The following is a 21219-nucleotide window of genomic DNA, read 5'->3' on the forward strand; positions in this document are numbered from 1 at the left end:
CACTCTGGGCCATTCAGTGTTACGTGCCACGTTGCTGAGATGCCTGGCAATGGAGGGTCGAGCCCGTAGAGTGGGGATCTGAAAAATATTAACCTGTGCAACTGCATCATATTGAATTATTATTATCCTCAATCCTTGTTTATGTATTATTATTATTATTGTCTTAACATGTTATATCCTGTTTTTCCTCCTGGGAGCCCCGAAGGGTGCACTACACTACTTGGTTCCTCCTCCCAGCTGCCCTGTGGGGCGGGTTTAGGCTGCGAGAGGAGTGACCCAGCAAGAATTGCAGCTGTTACTCCCCAATATTTATTTATTTATTTATTTATTTATTATTGGCTTAACCTGTTGTGTTCTGCCCTTCCCCCCGGGTGCCCAAAGGGTCCACTACACAACTTAGTTCTTCCTCCCAACAACCCTGTGGGGCAGGTTAGGCTGCGAGAGGGGTGACTGGACAGGCGTCACCAAGCCAGAATCATGGCTGAATGAGGAGTCCAACTCAGGCCACGTCCATCAGGTCCCCCCACCTGCATGCAACCAGGGGAGACCCTGCCAGCCAAGGGGCAAGCCACCCAGCAGCCCTGAGGAGCCGGTAAGAAAAATGACTGGCCCGCAGTCATCCAGTAAGAACCATGGCTAAGTGGGGAATTGAACTCAGGTCTCAGTCCTGGTACATTTTACAGATGCTAGGACTAAATCACAAGAAAGGTGTTGCGGGAAGAACAGTGTTGCAGCCCGGCCTCCCTGGGCCAGCACACAACAGCCCTGCGGAGCGGGTTGCACCCAGAGAAAGACTGGCCTGCAGTCACCCAGTAAGAATACATGGCTGAATGGGGATCTGAACCCGGGTCTCAGTCTGTGTACATTTAACTGATGGCAGGTCTGTGTGCATTTAACTGATGCCAAGACTAAATTGCAAAAAACAGCGTTGCAGCCCTGCAACCCAGGGCCAGCCACACAACAACCCTGCGGGCGAGTTGCACCCAGAGAAGAGACTGGCCCGCATTCACCCAATAAGAACCATGGCCGAATGGGGATTTGAACTGCAAAGAGACTGGCCCGCATTCACCCAATAAGCACCATGGCTAAGTGGGGATTTGAACTCAGGTCCCACTCTGGGCACCTACAACTCCCGGAAAGATTAAATTTGCAGGAAAGGCGCTGCAGATCAGCATCCCTCAGTGAAAGGGCCGAGTACTCGTCCCAAGGCTACCTCCTTGCTAATTTTCCTAGCTAATACCTGCTCCATCCCTCGCACTGATTTCAAATTGTGTGCAAAACTATGCTTACATGGAAACTGGCATGGAATCCTAAAGCCCTCAGAAAAACCAGCCTCCAGGTCGTGTGTGCGCTCCCTGTCTGGGTAGTCGCGCAGGAGCCGCCGAAGCGCCGGCATCTTAATTGGGGTGGGGCCCTTTTCCCGCACCGCCTCCGTGGGCGGCTGCAGGCCCCTTTCCCCCACCTCCCCCTCTAAAACCCTTCATCCAGGGGCAGTGAAGGCCTGCGTGCCGGCCTCCACAAAAGCCACATTCATCGTCCGGGGGCAGTGGAGGCTTGCGTGCCGGCCTCCACAAAAGCCACATTCATGTCTGTACTTGCATGGGGAGTGGGAGCACTTCCCGCTCCTGTTAAACTCCCAGCAAACCAGGGGACTTTGAACCCCCTGGGCGCCCACAGACGAAGCCACTGACATCGCTGGAGTTTTGGGAATTAAGTGGCCGCTTTCCGCACGCTCCCCAGTCAAGGGCCTGGATGGTGTCCTGATATGGAGCCACAGCTCAGAATGCTGCTTTTCCCATGACAGCCCTGGGTTGCTCGACACCCGTTCGCGAAAAGAGGTATCATACGCCTCCCACGCATTGCCTGCAAAGTCCATGAATGCTCTATGAAAGGTGTCAAAATACTTAATGAGAGCAGTGCCCTTGTCGGGGTACTTCTGAGTGACCACTCCCATGTATATGGTGAACCCAGAATCCCAGTTATTCCAATTACGTTCTACAGGCTTCCGCCTGGTCCACTCCTTGTCCTTTTCTCGCTCCCCCTCCTTGCCCACGGGTTCTGGTTTCTTAAAAAGCAATTGGAAGACATCTATGTACTTGCTCTTCCATATGCGCTCCTTGACATGGGGCAATAGGTGGTCCCCTAAAGGGACTGGCCCATCATCAGCGCTGCTGCTTGTGTTTGCCGTGGCAGCCTGCATAGCAGCAGAGCTCGCCCCGGCCTGCTCAGGGGTGGAACTCCCCCCCCCTGCCCAGCCCCCCCTTGCCAGACCTGGTTACAGGTCGCATGAGGTGATGCCCAATTCATCGGGCCTGGGTACCACCCACAATGCCCAGCAGGGGGGCTGCAAGGCAAACCCCATGGCCAGACCCCTTGGGGTGACTCACCTGATCCAGACCCTCGCCCGTCAGGTTCCTCTGTGCCGCCTCCTGGCGTGGGTGATGTCCTCTCGGACTGGGTGATGGCAATGCGTTAGCCTCGAGCACTGCTAGGCGATCAGCAAAGCCCTGCATTAATTTAGCTCTCTTCGCAGCCCTGGACACCCTCTGTATTTGAGCGGGCACCCCAGATGGGCCACCTCCCCCATCGTCCCCTCCTGGCGCTGCCCATTCCTTCTACAACGCTTCCAGGCGAGTGATAAGTGCCCTGATGGCCCCCAGCTCCTGATCTTACTCATCCTCTGAAGAGGAGTCTGGGAAAGCTGGGGGCCTCCTAGGGGGATGGGATGGCTTCTTCCCCTTTCTGCGCTTTACACACGCTTTACACACACACACGCAGTGCCTTGACGGAGTAAAAAACACACAGGGAGGGAGTGTGTGTGGAATCCAAACCCCTGCACACGCACACACAGCGCCTTGAATTCGCTGAGTAAAAACACAAGGAGGGTGTGTGTGCTAAACCCCAGCTTCCATGCCCTATGCACAGAGGGTCCACTGATTAAAGCCCAGGGAGGGAGAGTGCATGAAACTAAACCTCCGTGCCTTACGCGTGCATGCGCACACCGTGCCTTAAGCCCACTGAATAAAACACAGGGAGGGAGTGTGTGTTAAACCTAAGCTTCTATGCTTACGCGCGTGCACGCAGTGCCTTAAACTCACTGAGTAACACCAACGAGTGTGAACCCGGACCTCCGTGCCTCATGCACGCGCACGCAGCACTCAACAGCCTTCTACTTAGCCCACCTCTCTCCCCCAGCTACAAGCAGTTGCTAGCAATCGGGCCTGGGGACCTGGCGCCAAAGGATGCTTCGCTCACCTCCCTCTGCCAAGCTGCCCCCCACCCGGCCTTATCCCGGCCCGTGGCAGTCCACCCCCCAGACAATCCTCCAAACCTGAAGCCGGGATAAAACCCGGCCTAGTCGATGCCGCCGCCGCTGCTCCGCTCCCCTGAGGGGGAGCAGGCAAAGCTGTGCCCTCTGCTCTGCTGTGTGCGGGGGAGAGGCAAGCCCCGGCCTCGGAACCCAGGCCACGTGCTCACCCAAGATGGCGGCGGTGGCTGCCGGCCTGGCTTTCTGGGTGCATGCGCAGCGGTCCCACCGCTAAAAAGCAGCAGGCTTAAGAGCCCAGGACTTGCTGCTACAGCCAAAGTGCAGCGGCCTAGGATGCCTACGGTGGAGTGGGAGAGCTTAAAAGCCCAAATCTCCCCCTCTGCCGCCTAACTGTGGGGCGGGAGGGCTTAAAAGCCCAATCCCCCTCCACAGCCCCCGGCGCAGCTGGGTTCTCCGCAGGCCTGGCCATGTGCTCGTAGCCAGCCTGGGAGAATCACCCACACTCGTCTGCTCTCTGCAGCTCCGAGAGACGGACTGGGTGGGTGCCTGCAAGCAGGCCATAGGCCTGCTCCGGCCCCACCCCCAGGAGGACGTCTGACCAATGGGAGTCAGCTCCCAGCATCACGTGCTCCTTCTAGGGGGCTGAGGCAAACGGGCCGCGCAGCCTAGAGTGGCTGTGATCAGCTTGCTTATAGCAGCTTTACACATTTGCTATGAATGATTGTCTTCATGCTGTATGACTTTTATGTACACCCAAAACATATTTTAACTTTCTCTTTCTGGCAGGTTAGATTCTGAAAAAGATTTAAGCATTTTAAGGATGTGTCTTTAGCTAGTTTAGTAAAAATTTATTATGTATTTCTAAAGTGATGAGATTTCAGGGTTCCTACTTCAACAGATTGAAGCTTTCCGGATAGAACTTGCTTCTCATAACGAAAATGGCCATCACTGGAGTGAACAGTCTTCAATGTTGTGTATTTGTAGATGGAGAAAGGGAGCTGCTGCATTTGTGTGTGATGTGCTACAATATGTGCATATGCAGGTGGCATGTCACTATGTGTGTTTGCCTGTGATGTGCTACTGCGTGTTTTTGTGTATGTTTACATATGATGTGCTGCTTCACCTGTTTCTGCATGCAGCTTACTACTGCTGTTGTCCATGTTTGCATCTGGCATGCTGCTGCATGTTGCTGATTGTGTGTGTGTGTGTGTGTGTGTGTGTGTGAGAGAGAGAGAGAGAGAGAGAGAGAGAGAGAGAGAGGAGTTGCCAAAACTTCATTGCATATGCAGCCTCCCGCTTGACTGACTTCCTCTAGTGATCTGCTTTGCATTTCTTTTGATATCCCCACTATACTTACTTGATTTGCAGTCTGTCAGGGCCGAATTAACGTAGTAGCAAAAGTAGCAAATGCTACGGGCCCCGCGTTTTTTAGGGCCCCACACAGCTTGTTATCTTATCTCAGTTATCTGGCCCTGCAAGAGCTAATAGATTGAGCTAATCATTAGTGGAGGGGGCGGGGATGTGGGGCTTCCTGAGCAGGCATTGAAACAACGCTACAGTTGCAGAAGCTGAAAATCAGTGAGTTTATACAGGAAGCTCCCTTCCCTTTCAAGTTTCCTCCTTTCTCCCTGCTCTCTGTCTGCTGTGGATGCTGCTGTTCTGCTCAGTCTGCTGAGCAAACAATCTCATTTCAAAGCGAACTAAGCATCGTTTTCCAATCATTCATTCATATTTCAAAAAGTGAGCAAAAATGGAGGGGGATGCATATGGGGGATGTTTTGTGAAATGGGGAGATATCTGGCATAAAATCACTCTGTGTGTCTGTGATTCTGCTGGTGGCTGTGACTGATGTTTGCTTTGTTTATATTATTAAATCCTAGTAAGAAGTTGGGATGACTCCATATATACCATCCTGTTGTCTAGTTTGAAATGGCTTTCGTGGTTGCATATATATTGGCTAAGGCTAGTAGGCAACTTCTCTTTCTGTTTGGCATAAATGGCATTGAATGGGATGCATTTATTGGAGACATGTGGCTAAACGTCAGCATAAATATGAATATGTTGTATGCACATCATGCATATATGTGTTTTGTCATGACACTTGCATCCTGCCCTTCCTTTAAGAGGCTCAGTGTGCATGATTCTTTCTTCCTACTTTTATTCTTACTACAGTCCTGTGAGGTGGGTTAGGATAAAAACTTTTGCTGTAAATTGTTGTTGTGGTTGCTTAATTGGTTAAATGCCTGCCAATAAACAGTAAACTTGGCCTAATAATTAACAACCTATAACTACATAGCCACCCCCAGTGTTCCCTCTAACAGGGATTTCCAAATATTGGGTAAAAACAGATTGAACAATCTCACTCTAATGAACATTGAACATGAACTTCTGCATGAAATAGACATTTCAGATATCATCAAGAAATGTGCTCATGCTAAATCTAGAAAATGTAACTTCTAAATTGTAGTTTTCTTACTTTTGACATTTGAAATTGATACCTACAACATGTAAATGTAAATAATAGTATTACTGAAGTGTAAGACATTTGCTGTATTATCTGGCTGTATAGCAAATGAAAAAATTGAATTACTTTACTATGTAAGTAAATAATTTATGTTTTAATATTTATGTTCATTTTTTAAAATTTGGGGCCCCTTCATAACATATGCTATAGGCCCCGCACTAGCTTAATCCGGCCCTGCAGTCTGTAATAAAAAATAATCCAAATATAATACATTCCAAAGTTGTAAGCCACTCTGTATCCTCTCTCCTCCCCCCTCAAGCTAAGTAAGAAAGGACTGCATTGTATGGCTGATTAATTTTTTGAACTTCTGGACAAACTATGAGTACAAATGGCCTACTTTAGCAGGCTAATGAAAAGATTACTGAGAATATGTGTGAAGTATTTCCTCAGCCTGTAGAAGAAGAGGATTGGGGCCAAAAGACCAAGGGAAAATGTGGATACATGGAAGCTACACTGTAAGCACACAGTGATCTTGAGAACTGGGCCTCCTGTGACTGATCTTTCTACATTTAAAAACAAGCTCAGGAAGAGATGATCACATGTAGCTTAGGTCTTAGTTTGGGCCTAAAAGTTCAGTCACAAGCCACCTTGCCTGACAATGGGTAAAAGGGCAAAAACTAAGGAATGTTTTCCACTTTAGGTGCTCACATGGCCCTTCTCTTCCTCTAACTACCCTTCCCTTACACATCCTGCTCACCTGGACCACTTCCCACCCATTGTCATGTCATAAACCTGTTACTCCGTGTCCTCTCACTTCCTCAGAGTCTTAACTTATTGCTGCAGATCTAGTGAGACCAGAAGTTCTTATCTTGTACGAATACGACAAATATTTATATACCGCTTTTTGACAGAAAGTTCCCAAAGCGGTTTATATAGATATAAATAAAATCACTCCCTGTCCCCCAAAGGCTCACAAACTAAAAAAGGAAAATAAGATAGACACCAGCAGTGTTCCATCTCACAGAGATTCTCAGATGTTGTTCACCACAACTCTCAGCATCCCCAGCTGCATTGGCCTTTGGCTGGGGATTATGGGAGTTGTAGTCAGCTGGAAATACCTGTTAGAGGGAACACTGGACACCAGCAACAACCACTGGAGGGATGCTGTGCTGGGGATGGATGGGGCCAATTGCTCTCCCCCTGTTAAATAAAGATAATCACCACGTTAAAAAGGTGCCTCTTTGCTCAATTATCTTCCTGGGAGCCCTGCACAAAGTAGAAAATGTTTTCTTTCCTCCTGATCCTTCTTTGCTTCACAGAGTGCTGCTCCAACATTGCATCATCTCCATTCATTGTGGACCTAGCCAGAAGCCTGGTACAAAGAAACCTTGCCTCCCTCTCCCTTGTGTGTCACAGAAGCGTGGGGACAGCAATCCATATACCTTCCTGGAACTCAGTGCAGAGTGAGTTAAGACCAGTGTGAGCCTGATGCATTGCTGTGGTCTTTGCAGCTGCCCAGTGCAAATAGAGAACGCTGCTCCCTTTTCTAAGTCTTGTGTGATGTACCTAGGACTTCTGGGAAAGGATGTGCAAGGCAGTGAGGAAAGTCAGAGTTGGCATGGAAGGCTACCTCTGACCCTGAAGGCAGCCCCTTCTAAATGAGAATGGCCAGATGATTAGCTAAGTGGACTGCTTCATGGCTTCAGATCCCTGATCTTTGTCTTGGGCTGCCTACTTTTACCATGGGTCATGTTTGCAATAACCAGCTAAGGTATACCTGTATTATTCCCATAATGCAGTGGTGGGAAACAGAAGTTGTTTTTATCCATGAGGCTTCCATCTCCATTGAGCCAGTGGTGCTATTTACTGTAGTAACTTATCATTTGTAGTATACAAGAGATGGTAAAGAGAGAAACAATAAGTGACCATTCTGACTCCTTTACCTTGAGGTCTGAAACGAAAGCTGCTTTAAGCCTTGTGTGGGGTGGAAATGCTCTTAGAGAATAGCAGCTTGCCTGAAGTTATGAACTGTTAATACACTCATATTGCTTATTAAACAAGTTCATTCATGCTACATGTCTAACACTCAACAAATGAGTAATATTTCAAAGTAGATTCTGTCACCTTGTGTAAACCCATATGGATGATTAAGCCCTTTGGCCATCATAAAAAGACGCAAGAGTATAAAGACCATTTAGGGATAGAGCACTGTACTTTGAAGAATGCTGTGCCATTTCAGATGTTGGGTGCTTTGTGCACATGCTATTGCAGTAAACATATATTATAGCAACTGGCAATGGATATAGTATTGGTTATTCAACAGAGCTAATTAAAGAGAGACATGAACCTGTTTCTTGGCACCATGAAGTCTTCTTCAATGTTCTCTCTGTGGCTAGAGAACATTATGTACAGTTCATAAGTACTGGCACATTTAAGTGTGGGCATCCTTGTTCCAAAATTATGATAATGGCATTGATAACTTCTTGGCATCTTCCCTAGCCTATCACTTGAGCACTGTTGGAACTATGTTCCAACATATGTTCCAGTGGAACACAAAGCAACTGATTACTTTGTGTCCATCACAGGAATCTGCCACCAAATTACATATAAGCCATACTGTGAGCCACTGCAGCTCATAGTAGAGCCACATCTTCAAATTGTACAACTGTATTCATATTCACTACCCAACCATGAATGGAGCCCTCAACAGCCAATGTAGTATGTGTTCAGTAGGTCCTCAGAATAGAGATTGTTCTCTGTTTTGTTGAAGTACTTGTTTATGTATGAATGAATGGATGGGTGCATTCATTTATTCATTCACATATTGCAATTACATGATACTTTATAAGTAATGTGTAGCACTGTTTTATACATTTTGTCAATTCTGTCCCTTTGAGATTCCCCCTGCTGCTAGAGGTAAAAGTAGTTTTGTGATAGTACCTGATAATGTGACTTCTCCAAATTGCAGGTCAGTATGGGTGATGTCTGAATTTTGAGAGAGGATGCTAAAGAATAGTGAATTCCCAGATGATGTTTGTTTACATTTATGAACTGCTTTTCTACGTTTGTACTCAACATGGTGTTCTAGAAGTATAAACAGTTTTTTGAGCTCCTTCATTCCTTTCCCTCTGGCTGGCAGGTGTACTACGGGTCAGTGGTTAGAGAACTCTTGGTTGATGAATTCTGCTGTTGCTGTAGTTTATTTCCTGGGGACTTAAGCAACCTCAAGGAAATACCCCCTACTCTTGGAAGTGGCTAGATGTCACTATCCACCCAGGGTGGGTTTCATTACTGCGTGGTGGTGTTTGCCACTCCCTGGGTCCTTTTCTTTTGAGTGGCAGGTGTACCAGAGGTCATTTGGTTAGAACCTCAGAGCTGTTGCTGTAGCTTGTTTCTTGGGGCCACAAGTGACCTCAGAGAAATACCCTGGAAAAGGCTGTTCCAGGCAGACCAGATGTCACTGTCCCAACCAAGGCTTCCCTACTGAGGTGCTGTTCTTGAAGCTTTCTACCTCTTCTTGTGGTTCAGGTAATGCTGTAGTGTTTCTGATTTTATGAATATTTACATGTCACTTTCCAACACAATTCTCAATGTGGTTTAGATTAAAAAAAGAATGCTATTGGCTTTTAGGCCTGAGGGTGCCATTATGGTCTAGTCTAGATCTGACTATTTGTTGTTCATGTATCTGCCCTGTTCATATATAAAGTAGGGTATTGGTCTGTTTTTGCACATCAAAAGGGCTGCATGGGTGTCGAGACCTACCCAGAGGAGGAGCAGCAGAAGCAAGTCCCAACCAAGAAGCCAAGCCCTGACAAAAGCCCCCTGGATCCAATTCACCCCAGGCAACTAGAAATTTTGCCCCTTCTGCAGCTGCCCCTTCAGAGGAATACTGGAACTCCAAGAAGCCAGTACCCCCAATGAGTTCTCATCATATCCCATCGTGGATATCCCTCCTTTGCCCTTTGTACCCCAAGAGCAGAGGTGATCCTGAACCTGGGCTGAGCTCCAGCACCAGAGGCAAAGTGCCTGTTTGGATGCTCAAGATTTCTCTTTCAGTGGGTTTGCTAAGGTGCCTGCTTCAGATCAGGAGGACCATGCACCACTACCATCACTAGGTAGGTGGTACCACTACCAACACCAGGTCGGTCTATCCAGGTGCCCACCTGTTTCCACTTTAAACCTGTAAATAAAGATATCACTAAAAACCAATGTAAACTGTAAAGTCTACTCGCCTCACAAGGAAGCTGACTTGTTACAAGTCATTCAAAGAAGTAGAACTAATGGAACTTATTTTGTGCTTCTTTTAACATAGTGACTCTTACCTGGAGCCCCTCCAGTTTGTTGTGAATTTGATTTGTATCCGATTGTCAGAACATGGGTCTAGACTAGAAATGTGCACGGCATGCTGTTTGCATTCTGTTCTTCTGAGCTCGGAATGGAACACAAATGGCCCAGATTGTTCCATTGGAACAACTGCTTGAAGTAGTTGTTCCAATGGAATGACCCTGTTCCAAGTTGCAATGTTCTGAGCACCATTTTCGACTCCAAAATGGCACTCTTCTGGCCTCTATGCACATGTGGCAGCCATTCATGGCTGCCGTACATGCACAGATGCCAGAAGAGCACCATTTTGGAGACCAAAATGGCTCTTGGAACACTCAGAATGTTCCAACTCGGAATGAGATCATTCCGTCCTGAGCTTGGAACAGGCCCTTCATTTGAAGGGTATTCTGTTCTGATTTTGGAACACTCAAAACAGCCCGTTTTGGGGCAGAATATTCTGAGATCAAAACATTCTGCACATCCCTAGTCTAGGTGTTGAGTGGCTGCCATCTTGAAATAAGATGGTGGATTGGGAAGACGTACAGTATCCCTTTGGACACACATGTGCTGTGAATTTGGTTTATATGTGGCTGTAAATGAAAAAGTTATTAGAGGACATGCATGAATACATGCATGAACAAACATGCAGACATGGTGATCTCATAAGCCTTCACTTTAGAAAGTAGGCTAAAAATGTACCTGGGACTGCCTAATGTTTGGGTATGTAGGGAAGCATGAAACAGTATATTTACTATGACATGAGAAATGTGTTTACAGGGTAGCTAGTTGAGAACAAGGGTGATACAACATATTCTTCACACACTAAGCAAAAGCAATATAAGTTTTGCCATTTTTATTACATGCATGTGGTGCTGAAATCAGCTCTCTGTTTTGCACAACAAGTTCTCATTCATTTCTGAAGTACTGTTTGGAAGTGGCTTTTCATTGTGTGCAGCTTTTGACGTTTTCATTTCATGTATAGTACATTTGGATTCACTTCTGAGAACAAGCAGGCAAAGAAGGAAAATGTATTTAATAGCATATGTAGGATGAAACCACAGGCTTTGCCAAGATGTACATATGGTTAACGTGTGTAATGGTGAACTATTACTGCTGTCCTCAGTTCCCCTCTCCTACATCAAAAGTATATTACTTGCATTGCTGGATCAGACCACACATCCCATACTTCACATCTAGTTCAGGATTTTGTTTCCCACAGCTTCCCAAGTGCTTCAAGGAAGCATAATAAAGCATTTATTAAATATGAAATATTAACAAAAAGATGTGTATGCATTATGTATCAGATAAATATATTCATAATTGCAATACAACTTATGGATTGGCCTCATAGTAAATTTTCCTATTTACTGGAGGTTGTTGGATACTTAAAAGCTTTGCTCAGTGATGCATAAGAAGTCCTGATTCACACCCTGTTATTCTTTATTGCAATAAAGAAGCAACGGGGGAAATTAAAAAGAAAGAAAGGGTGTCAGGAACCCACCCAGATCCCCCTCCCAAGTCGGTGATTTTTAAAATGATTTTTATATCAATTGTGTCACCATGATCATGGAATTTAATGTTATTACCTTATTTCACTGCCACCATATGATTGTCTATTACCCTGCTCTCAATAAATAACCTCTTGGTCACATAGCCTCATGAGTGAAAGATATTTATTTATTTATTAATTATTAGATTTATATACCGCCCTTCCGATAGGCATATATGTTCAGTGCCTCAAAAAAGAAAGAAAGCTTAAGGTGTTAAAACAAATAAGAACTAGTGTATTATTTACAAAAGATGGAAATAAGGATCTCTGCAAAGTAGGGCATATCCTCTCTAATAAAACGCTTGGTGTCCGTCCGTGGACGGACACCAAGCGTGCATTCGTACCTCATCTGTTCTGGGCATGCGCATGCCCAGAACAGAGCAAGGGAGGCACGAACAACAGGACCCGGCGGCCATCTTGGGCGGCCAGAAGCGGCCGCCCTGAAGACGCCGGGTAAGCGGGGGACACCAGAGGATGTGGCGCGGCCGAGGCGGCGGCAGAGCCATGGCCGTGGCCTGGCCGCGCCACCAAAGCCGGGCGGGGGGGAGGCGGCGGAGCCGCCGCCGAAGCCGGGCATCTGGGAGTTCTTGGGGCCCTTGCCCGGCCGGGCAGACCGTCCGGGAGTGTGAGGTGGGGGCGGCCCGGACCGGACCGGCAGTGGCGCCCCCAGAGTCCGCCCGGCCGCTGATTGAGGGGGGAAGAGGCGGGGGGGGAAGCTGGCCAAGGTGGCGGCAGAGCCACCGCCGAGGCCTAGCGGCAATGCCGCCAGAGCCGGGAGGAAGGGCGAATTTGGGCCCCTTCCCTTCCTAGCGCCCGTTATTCAACAGGCTAAAATTTACTTGTAAACATCATAAGAACATAAGAAAAGCCCTACTTGATCAGGCCCAAGGCCTATCGAGTCCAGCATCCTGTTTCACACAGCAGCTCACCAGATGCCTCCGGGGAGTAGGGATGTGTGAACAGTTCGGAGGTGGTTCCGGTTATGCGTTGAACCGGTTCGGTTCAATGGCTCTGGAGTCGAACCAAACCACGCTGTTTGGTCCAACCCTGGACCGAAGCCCTGTTCGGTCTGACCTCAAACCGAGGGCCCCCCCAACAGTTTGGGGGGTTCACGATTTTTAATTTTTTTTCTACCTTTTGCCCCTTCGGGGGGCTTTCTCTAGGCTGGGGGGGGTCAGTGAAGGTTCTTCCTCCCCCCACCAGTCTCGGTTATCACAGCCGCGGCCCGTTCAGTTGCCTTTTCGCAGAGGCCAGTTGCGCATGTGCAGCGGCAGACAAAATGGCCACTATGCGAGTCTATGGAGGCCTGAATAGGCCTGAAAAAGTGACCGAATGGGCTGCGGTGGTGATGACCAAGGCCAGCGGTTGGAGGCGGAACCTTCACAGACCCCCTCATGGCCTAGAGGAATCCCCCCAAAGGGGCTAAAGGTAGAAAAAAATAATTAAAAAAATAATTCATGAACCCCCCCCCCCAGACTGAATCAAACCGGGGCGGGGGGTCGGGCCAACCGGTTCCCTGCACATCCCTACTGGGGAGCCCACAGGCAAGAGGTATAAGCACGCACTCTCTCCTGCTGTTGTTCCCTGCAACTGGTATTGAGAGGCGTCATGCTTCTGAGGCTGGAGATGGCCCACAGCCACCAGCTAGTAGTTATTGATAGACCTGTACTCTATGAATTTGTCTAAGCCCCATTTAAAGTAATCCAAGCTGGTGGCCACTACCACATCCCATCGCAAAGAATTATATAGATTAATTATGGACACATTTATTATGTGTGAAATAGTACTTCTTGTTGATCCTCAGTTTCATGTTATGGCCCCTGGTTCTAGTGTTGTGTGTGAGAGAAATTTATTTCTGTTCACCCTCTCCACTCCATGCATAATTTTATACACCTCCTTGATCATGTCTCCACTTAGTCACCTCTTTTCCAAGGTAAAATGCTCCAGATGTTCCAGGTGGTCTGATCCAGCAAGATCTCTCTCCTGGTCAGTCACTGACAGCTCAGATCCCATCAGTGTGTGAAGCTGAGGATTTTTGCCCCAATATGCATCACCTTACACTTGCTTACATTGAACCGCATCTGCCATTTTGTCACCCACTTCCCCAGTTTGGAGATATCTTTTTGCAGCTCCTCACAATCTGTTTTTGATTTCACTATAGGGATGTGCACAAAACCGGTTCGCCCGGTTCGTATATGAACCGGGTCCGAACCAGGAGGGGGTGGTTCGGTTTTGGTTTTGTCCGAACCACCCCCTGGTTCGGTTTGGATCCAAACTGGTTCGGACCGGTTCAGATCGGTTCAGACACGTGAAAATTGGTAGGATGGTAGCTGGCACCCAGGGGTACCTGTCACACAAACCCCAAAGCAATCGGACACTTGTACGATTTTTTATGAATTTTTGAAAATTAATTTTATTTTTTCCTCATAGGATATAATGGGACTCGAACCAGGCCATTATTCCTTATTGTGGAGCACCCATGGGTGCCAACAACCATGCAAACACTGAAGCAATCAGACACCCCTATGATTTTTTATGAATATTTGAAACATTTTTAATTATTTTTCTCATAGAGTATAATGGGACCCGAACCAGTCCATATCCCCTATTGTGGAGCACCTAGGGGCACAAAAGCAGGGTGGGTGGTAGACAGACAGGGGTGCCTACCACCCAAAAGATCCCAAGGCAATTGGACACTCCTCTGATTATTGGTGAATTGTTAAAGTATTTTGAATTCCTCATAGAGAATAATTAGGATTGCAGCAAATGTATAGCTTCACGTCAGGGGGGAGGAAGGGGTGTCGTAGAGTTCAGTGTGGTGGGTGGTAGTTCCTAGGGTGGGCAAGGAAGCTATCAGAATTACTTGAAAGGAATTGGGCAAAGGGGTGATTTTTAAGTGATTTTTGAAGTTTATGCGTCTTTAAGGTTTTTCTCAATAAAGGAGGTGTCAGCAAATGTATAGCTTCACGTCGGGGGGAAGGGGTGGCCTATAGTGGTGTGGGGTTGGTGGTAGTGCCGGGTAGGGGCAGGGAAGCTACCTGAATTTTTTCAAAGGATTTGGCCAGAGGGCTGATTTTTGGTTAATTGTTGAAGTTTACGCGTCTTTAAGGTTTTTCCTCATAATAAGTTATAATGGAACTTTCAGCAGCCCCATAAGTGCACATGGGGGGTGCTGGGGAGGCCCAGAGCGAGTGGTGGTGTAGTGCACATAGGGTTCCAACCACCCCCATGGGTTTCTAACCATGGGGTACAGGGTTCTGTTGTTTCTGAGGTATTGAGTGTGGATTCTATGATAGCAAATGAGATTTTCAATGAGACACCATGAATCCACTCTAATATGCTATCATAGAATCCGCACTTAATACCTCAGAAACAAGAGAACCCTGTACCCCATGGGTTAGAAACCCATGGGGGTGGTTGGCACCCTATGTGCACTACACTACCACTCGCTCTGGGCCTCCCCAGCACCCCCCATGTGCACTTATGGGGCTGCTGAAAGCTCCATTATAACTTATTATGAGGAAAAACCTTAAAGACGCGTAAACTTCAACAATTAACCAAAAATCAGCCCTCTGGCCAAATCCTTTGAAAAAATTCAGGTAGCTTCCCTGCCCCTATCCGGCACTACCACCAACCCCACACCACTATAGGCCACCCCTTCCCGCCGACGTGAAGCTGTACATTTGCTGACACCTCCATGCTTCTTTATGGAGAAAAACCTTAAAGACATGTAAACTTCAAAAATCACTTAAAAATCACCCCTTTGCCCAATTCCTTTCAAATAATTCTGATAGCTTCCTTGCCCCTACCTGGCACTACCACCAACCCCACACTGCTCTAGGCCACCCCTTTCCCCCCGACGTGAAGCTATACATTTGCTGACACCTCCATGCTTCTTTATGGAGAAAAACCTTAAAGATGCGTAAACTTCAAAAATCACTTAAAAATCACCCCTTTGCCGAATTCCTTTCAAATAATTCTGATAGCTTCCTTGCCCACCCTAGGAACTACCACCCACCACACTGAACTCTACGACACCCCTTTCCCCCCAACGTGAAGCTATACATTTGCTGCAATCCTAATTATTCTCTATGAGGAATTCAAAAATACTTTAACAATTCACCAATAATCAGAGGAGTGTCCAATTGCCTTGGGATATTTTGGGTGGTAGGCACCCCGTCTGTCTACCACCCACCCCACTTTTGTGCCCCTAGGTGCTCCACAATAGGGGATATGGACTGGTTCGGGTCCCATTATTCTCTATGAGAAAAATAATTAAAAATATTTCAAATATTCATAAAAAATCATAGGGGTGTCTGATTGCTTCAGGTTTGCATGGTTGTTGGCACCCATGGGTGCTCCACAATAAGGAATAATGGCCTGGTTCGAGTCCCATTATATCCTATGAGGAAAAAATAAAATTAATTTTCAAAAATTCATAAAAAATCGCAAGAGTGTCCGATTGCTTTGGGGTTCGTGCGACAGGTACCCCTGGGTGCCAGCTACCATCCTACCAATTTTCAGGTCTCTGAACCGGTCCAAACCGGTCCGAACCGAACCACCCCCAGTTTGGTTCGGATTCGAACCGAACCGGGGGTGGTTCAGATCCCAGCCGGAACCTGTTCGGATTCGAACCGGTTCGGATCTGAACCACTTCGCACATCCCTATTTCACTACCCTAAATAGTTTAGTGCCATCTGTAAATTTGACCACTTTGCTGCTTACCCCAACTTCTAAAACATTTATGAAGACGTTAAAGAGCACTGGTCCCAGTACTGATCCCTGGGGGACCCCACTTCCTACCTACCTCCATTGTGAATTCTGTCTGTTTACTCCTACTCTCTGTTTCCTGTCCTTCAACCAGTTACCGATCTACACATTAACCTGTCCCCTTATCTCATGACTGCTAAGTTTGCTCAAGAGACTTTGGTGGGGAACTTTGTCAAAAGCCTTTTGGAAGTCCAAGTATACTATGTCAACTGGAACACCTATATCCACATTCCTGTTGACACTCTCAAAGAACTCCAAAAGGTTAGTGAGGCAAGACTTTCCCTTGAAGAAGCCGTGCTGGTTCTCCTTCAGCAAGGCCTTTTCTTCTATATGTTTAACAATTTTGTCTTTAAGTATGCTTTCCATCAGTTTACCCCACACCGAAGTTAAGCTGACTGGCCTGTAATTTCCCAGATTCCCCCGGATCCCTTCTTGAAAACTGGAGTTACATTGGCTACTTTCCAGTGCTCTGGTACATAGCCTGATTGCAGGCTATGTTACATATTTACATAGTTACATATTTTTGCTAGGAGATCAGCATTTCACATTTGAGTTCCTTCAGAACTCTTGAGTGAATGCCATCTGGCCCTGGCCATTAGTTAATTGTTAGTTTTTTGAGAGAGTTTAGAACATCCTCTCTCATCACCTCAAATTGGCCCAGTTCTTCAGCCTTCAAGCCTGAAAAGCTCAGTTCTGGAGAGGCTATATGGTCAGTATCCTTTGCCATGAAGACAGATTCAAAGAACTCATACAGCTTATCTGCAATCTCCTTTCCCTTTCATGCTCTCATCATCTAAGGGCCAAGGGACTTATGTTGCCAAATAAGTCAGCTGCTAGACTCAACAGAGTGTATCTTGACCTTTCTAAATATATCTCTCAGGTATGAGCTAGAGTTTTCTGTCCCCTAGTTGTACTCAGTTCCTCACCAACTCCTAACTAACTCTCTAACTGTCACCAGCTGATTCATAGTCAAACTCTTCTCCCAACATTCCATGTGTGGTTGCTATGGCAACTCTTGTCCCCGCTCTCTCCAGCACTTAGCGTGTACATTTCTTTACAAAGGGCAAAAAAGTACAATTGTGGAAATATGTTGGAGAAGGTGGTGGGGTGGGTGGGTGGGATAAATTAGTTTATCAATGTACATTATCTATGTACAGTTTATGTAAAGCTAATCTATATACATATGCTAAATTGGTTAAAAATTATTCTTTTTTGCCTATTATTACATACGGGATCCATGCCACCTTCTTTCCTAGTCAGGGCCATAGTGACATTGGGGGATTGGCCCCAGGACAAGATGTGAAGTGTCCCACACCCCAAGGTGGCCACCACTGCTGCCACTTGCTAACTTGGCAAAGAGGCACCTTTTTAACGTGGTGCTTCTCTTTATTAAGCAAGGGGAGAGTAACTGGCCCTATCCACCCTCAGCACAGTACTTCCAGTGACTGTTGCTGGTGTATATCTTCTGTTTCTTTTTAGATTGTGAGCCCGTTGGGGACAGGGATCCATCTTACTTATTTATTATTTCTCTGTGTAAACCGCCCTGAGCCATTTTTGGAAGGCGGTATAGAAATCGAATGAATGAATGAATCTCCCAATACTGTTTTTTAGCCTTACAAGCAGCTGCAGGAGTCCCCGATTTTGATCAGGGCCTTTGGGGGCATCCCCTCATACCATTTCCTTGACAAAAAATTGCCTGCCCCTTGCTATTAGCTCCAGTGGTGGAAAAAGTCGACCACCTATAGTACACTCATTTTTTTCTTCCCTCTGAAACTAATAGTAGCTCTGTGTGGGTATGTGTGTTTTGATTTCCATTAGAGAGCTGGTGTGGAGGGAGGTTTAAATCCCCTCTCTGTCAGTGCCATGGCTCCTGTCCAGAGTAACTCCAGAACTATTTCTAAGGCTAAAAAAAGCTGTCAAGATATCTCATCATATATCTCCAGCGTTGCATCTTGTTTGACTCTCTGCTAACAAATGCTTACTCACTGAATTGTGCATGCAGTGCTTATGCTGCGCTACTTTTTCAGACCGACTGCTAATTCTTGTTTATGGCCATTGTTTATGTCCTAAGAGAGCATTCTCAGGATGAAGATGGATGTAGTTTATTCACAAGCACAGCTCCCAACCTTTTGCAACTCTAAATCTTGAGAGCAATTTGAGTCAGAGGGACATTCTCAATTATGGGCAAAAGGAATGACACAATGTGACATTATGTGTCATCAGAACAGAATGAGAGAGAAACTGGAATTCATCCACCAGAATTTGAATTTTTTAGTAAAAATACTTTGCAAGCTTCCATTTACAGTCTTGATCACACTGGACAATTTAGTATTGCCCTTTGTATGCACATTGTGTGTGTTTGTTAAATGTGGCTTCATTTATCAACTCAGAATCCAAGGAGAATGTCTTCACTTTCTGAAACTTAATACAAAATGATTTGGTTTCATCTCTCTTGAATGTTTCATGCAAAGGTAATGTTCTAAGCAGAGGTAATCAGATGTCATTTGCAATCTTTTAAAACTAAAATATAGTGAAATTTATTTGAACCTTCCTAGGGGAGAAAAAGATGAAATTGCCTCCTATTGTTAACCTTATATTTACAGTAGAGCCCTTTCTCACAATTGCGTTAGAGGGCTTGAGGGTAGACTGCTGGGTCTGGGCGGGTCAGGGCATGCTGATTGCATGCCCAGATGGCCCGCTGCTGCCCCATGCAGCACTAAGGTAGAGGGGTCAGGACATGTGGTCCGAGCCCCCAGAAATCCCACAATGCACCGTACAAGTATGCAGTGCATTGTGGGGATACCCCCAGCGATGGCTGGGAGCCCGCTCCTGTGCCAGCATCAGCTAGGATCAATCAATTCTCACACACAAGCATTTAGCCCAAGTTAAGAGTGAACTCGCACCCTTACCCTTGGTTAACCAGTGGGCTCCTTAGGCAGGTTTGCCATTGCAGCACCAGTGGGAGCCACTCAGTTCCTGGCGGTTCTCACGGGCAGCAAGCCCGGGCTTAGCTGCCCTAGCCCAGTCTTGGTGGCTTGTGAGAACAGCCTCCTAATATCTATTAGGGATGTGCATGCATCAATTTTTTCGATTTGATTTGTGCTGAATTGAATCACCCCTGATTTGTTCTGTGTCCGAATCTGTCCCCCTCAAATCACCAAGATTTGATTTGGATTTGTATCAACCACTTATAAAGGTCCTAGGGGCACCATGTTTGGGTGGTGAGTAGGTTCCCATGGGTGCCACATACCACTCAGGTTTCAAGGCAGTGGGGGCACTTGGTTGATTTATAATGGTTTTCTTTAGTTTTTACTGATTTTGTATATTTACACCATAGGAAATAATGGAGATTTGAAGTCGCCCTATCCTAGCCGTAACATGTTTCTCCAGCTTTAATTTTTTTAAAAAAAATCTAAGCTCTAGCCCTTGTAGAAGTGAAGTTATGGGGCAAAATGTGTGGTCACTATTTTTCAAGTGTTTGGATTCTTCGGTGTATAATAGCTTTTCCTCATAATCAATCCCTATGAGGATTCATTGCACACCTTCATTTCTTCTGTTCATTTTGACTGTCATTGAACAGTGCCAATTGTCGACTGCCATGTGTCCACTACACCCTGCCCACCTCCGAACACACACACACACACACACACACACACACACACACACACAGAGGGGTACTCAGTTTATTTTTTAGGAATTTTTGAAATCTTTATATTCTTTGGTGTCTTCATTACACACCTTAATTTCTTCTGTTCATTTTGACTCCACTATTTTGCGGGTGGGGGTGGGGAATTAGTGGCATCCCATGTGCCAACTATCCCACAAGCCACTCGGTATTCAGTTTATATTTTAGGAATTTTTGTGTGTGTTTAGACTCTTTGGTGTGTAATGAATCCTCATAGGGATTCATTATGAGGAAAGGTTATTAGACACCAAAGAGTCTAAACACTTGAAAAAATTCCTAGAACATAAACTGAGTAGTACCCCACTGCCTTGTGGGTGGGAGTGTAGTGTAGTTGGCACATGGCAGTTGACATGGCAGAATCCTCATAGGGATTCATTGAGGAAAAGTTATGCACCAAAGAATTCAAACACTTGAAAAACAGTGACACACATTTTGCTCAATAACACCACTTCTACATGTCATAAATCTGTTAGCTCAGCTAACCCAACAGGATTTACAACCTCCTTCAGTACTCCCCCTGTGAGTTAACAGAAAGTAGCAACGAAGCTACATGAAGGAAAATAAGACTCACAAAGAAATTAGTAAATGAATTAAGTCCCCTGAACTGAACTAGGTATCCCTCTCCTCTAACAATAACTGAATAATAACTGAAAAGAAAACACAGAGCAAGGAATGAAAAAAGAATGAAGGACACCAGAACAAGGAACTAACAGAACAAAGCAGGAAAGCACAAACAAGGGCAAACTGGAACTTGGAAAAGTTGGGAATTCAAAATAGCACACGGTCTGCGGTCTGCGAAAGTTGCTAACAGCATCTGAGCAATTGACAGACTGCTAAATATATATGGCTCAAGAGAACCAGCAGCCAATCAGGCTTCCCTGAGTCAGCATGTCTGCTTCCTCTCTTGTGATCTCCTGCACCTGCGTGACTCTTACTGAGCTACCCTCTTGAGATGTCTTCTCAAGACAGGTGAAATCTCAGCCGCCTCCTCCTCATCAGAAATCATGTCTGGCAGCTGTTCCGAATCCTCAGCTCCAGAGTCTGGTTTCCCTGCCAAATCCTTTTGCTGTGCCTCTGAGCCCTCACTAGCAGGCGAATCCTCCTGTTCCTGCTCTGACTCTTCTGAGTCAGAAGTCTGAGCCATGACACTACAAGGGATA

At 46.3% G+C, this 21219-nt stretch overlaps 1 protein-coding gene across 1 annotated transcript in view; it reads left to right on the forward strand.

The window, feature by feature from the left end:
• LOC128327309 (potassium voltage-gated channel subfamily KQT member 1-like) overlaps window positions 1-21219 on the forward strand; it is a 556996-nt gene that overhangs the window by 154880 nt on the left and 380897 nt on the right. The gene's annotated exons all lie outside the window — the stretch shown is intronic.

This window comes from Hemicordylus capensis, chromosome 5 (assembly GCF_027244095.1).
Source record: "Hemicordylus capensis ecotype Gifberg chromosome 5, rHemCap1.1.pri, whole genome shotgun sequence".
NCBI lineage: Eukaryota > Metazoa > Chordata > Lepidosauria > Squamata > Cordylidae > Hemicordylus > Hemicordylus capensis.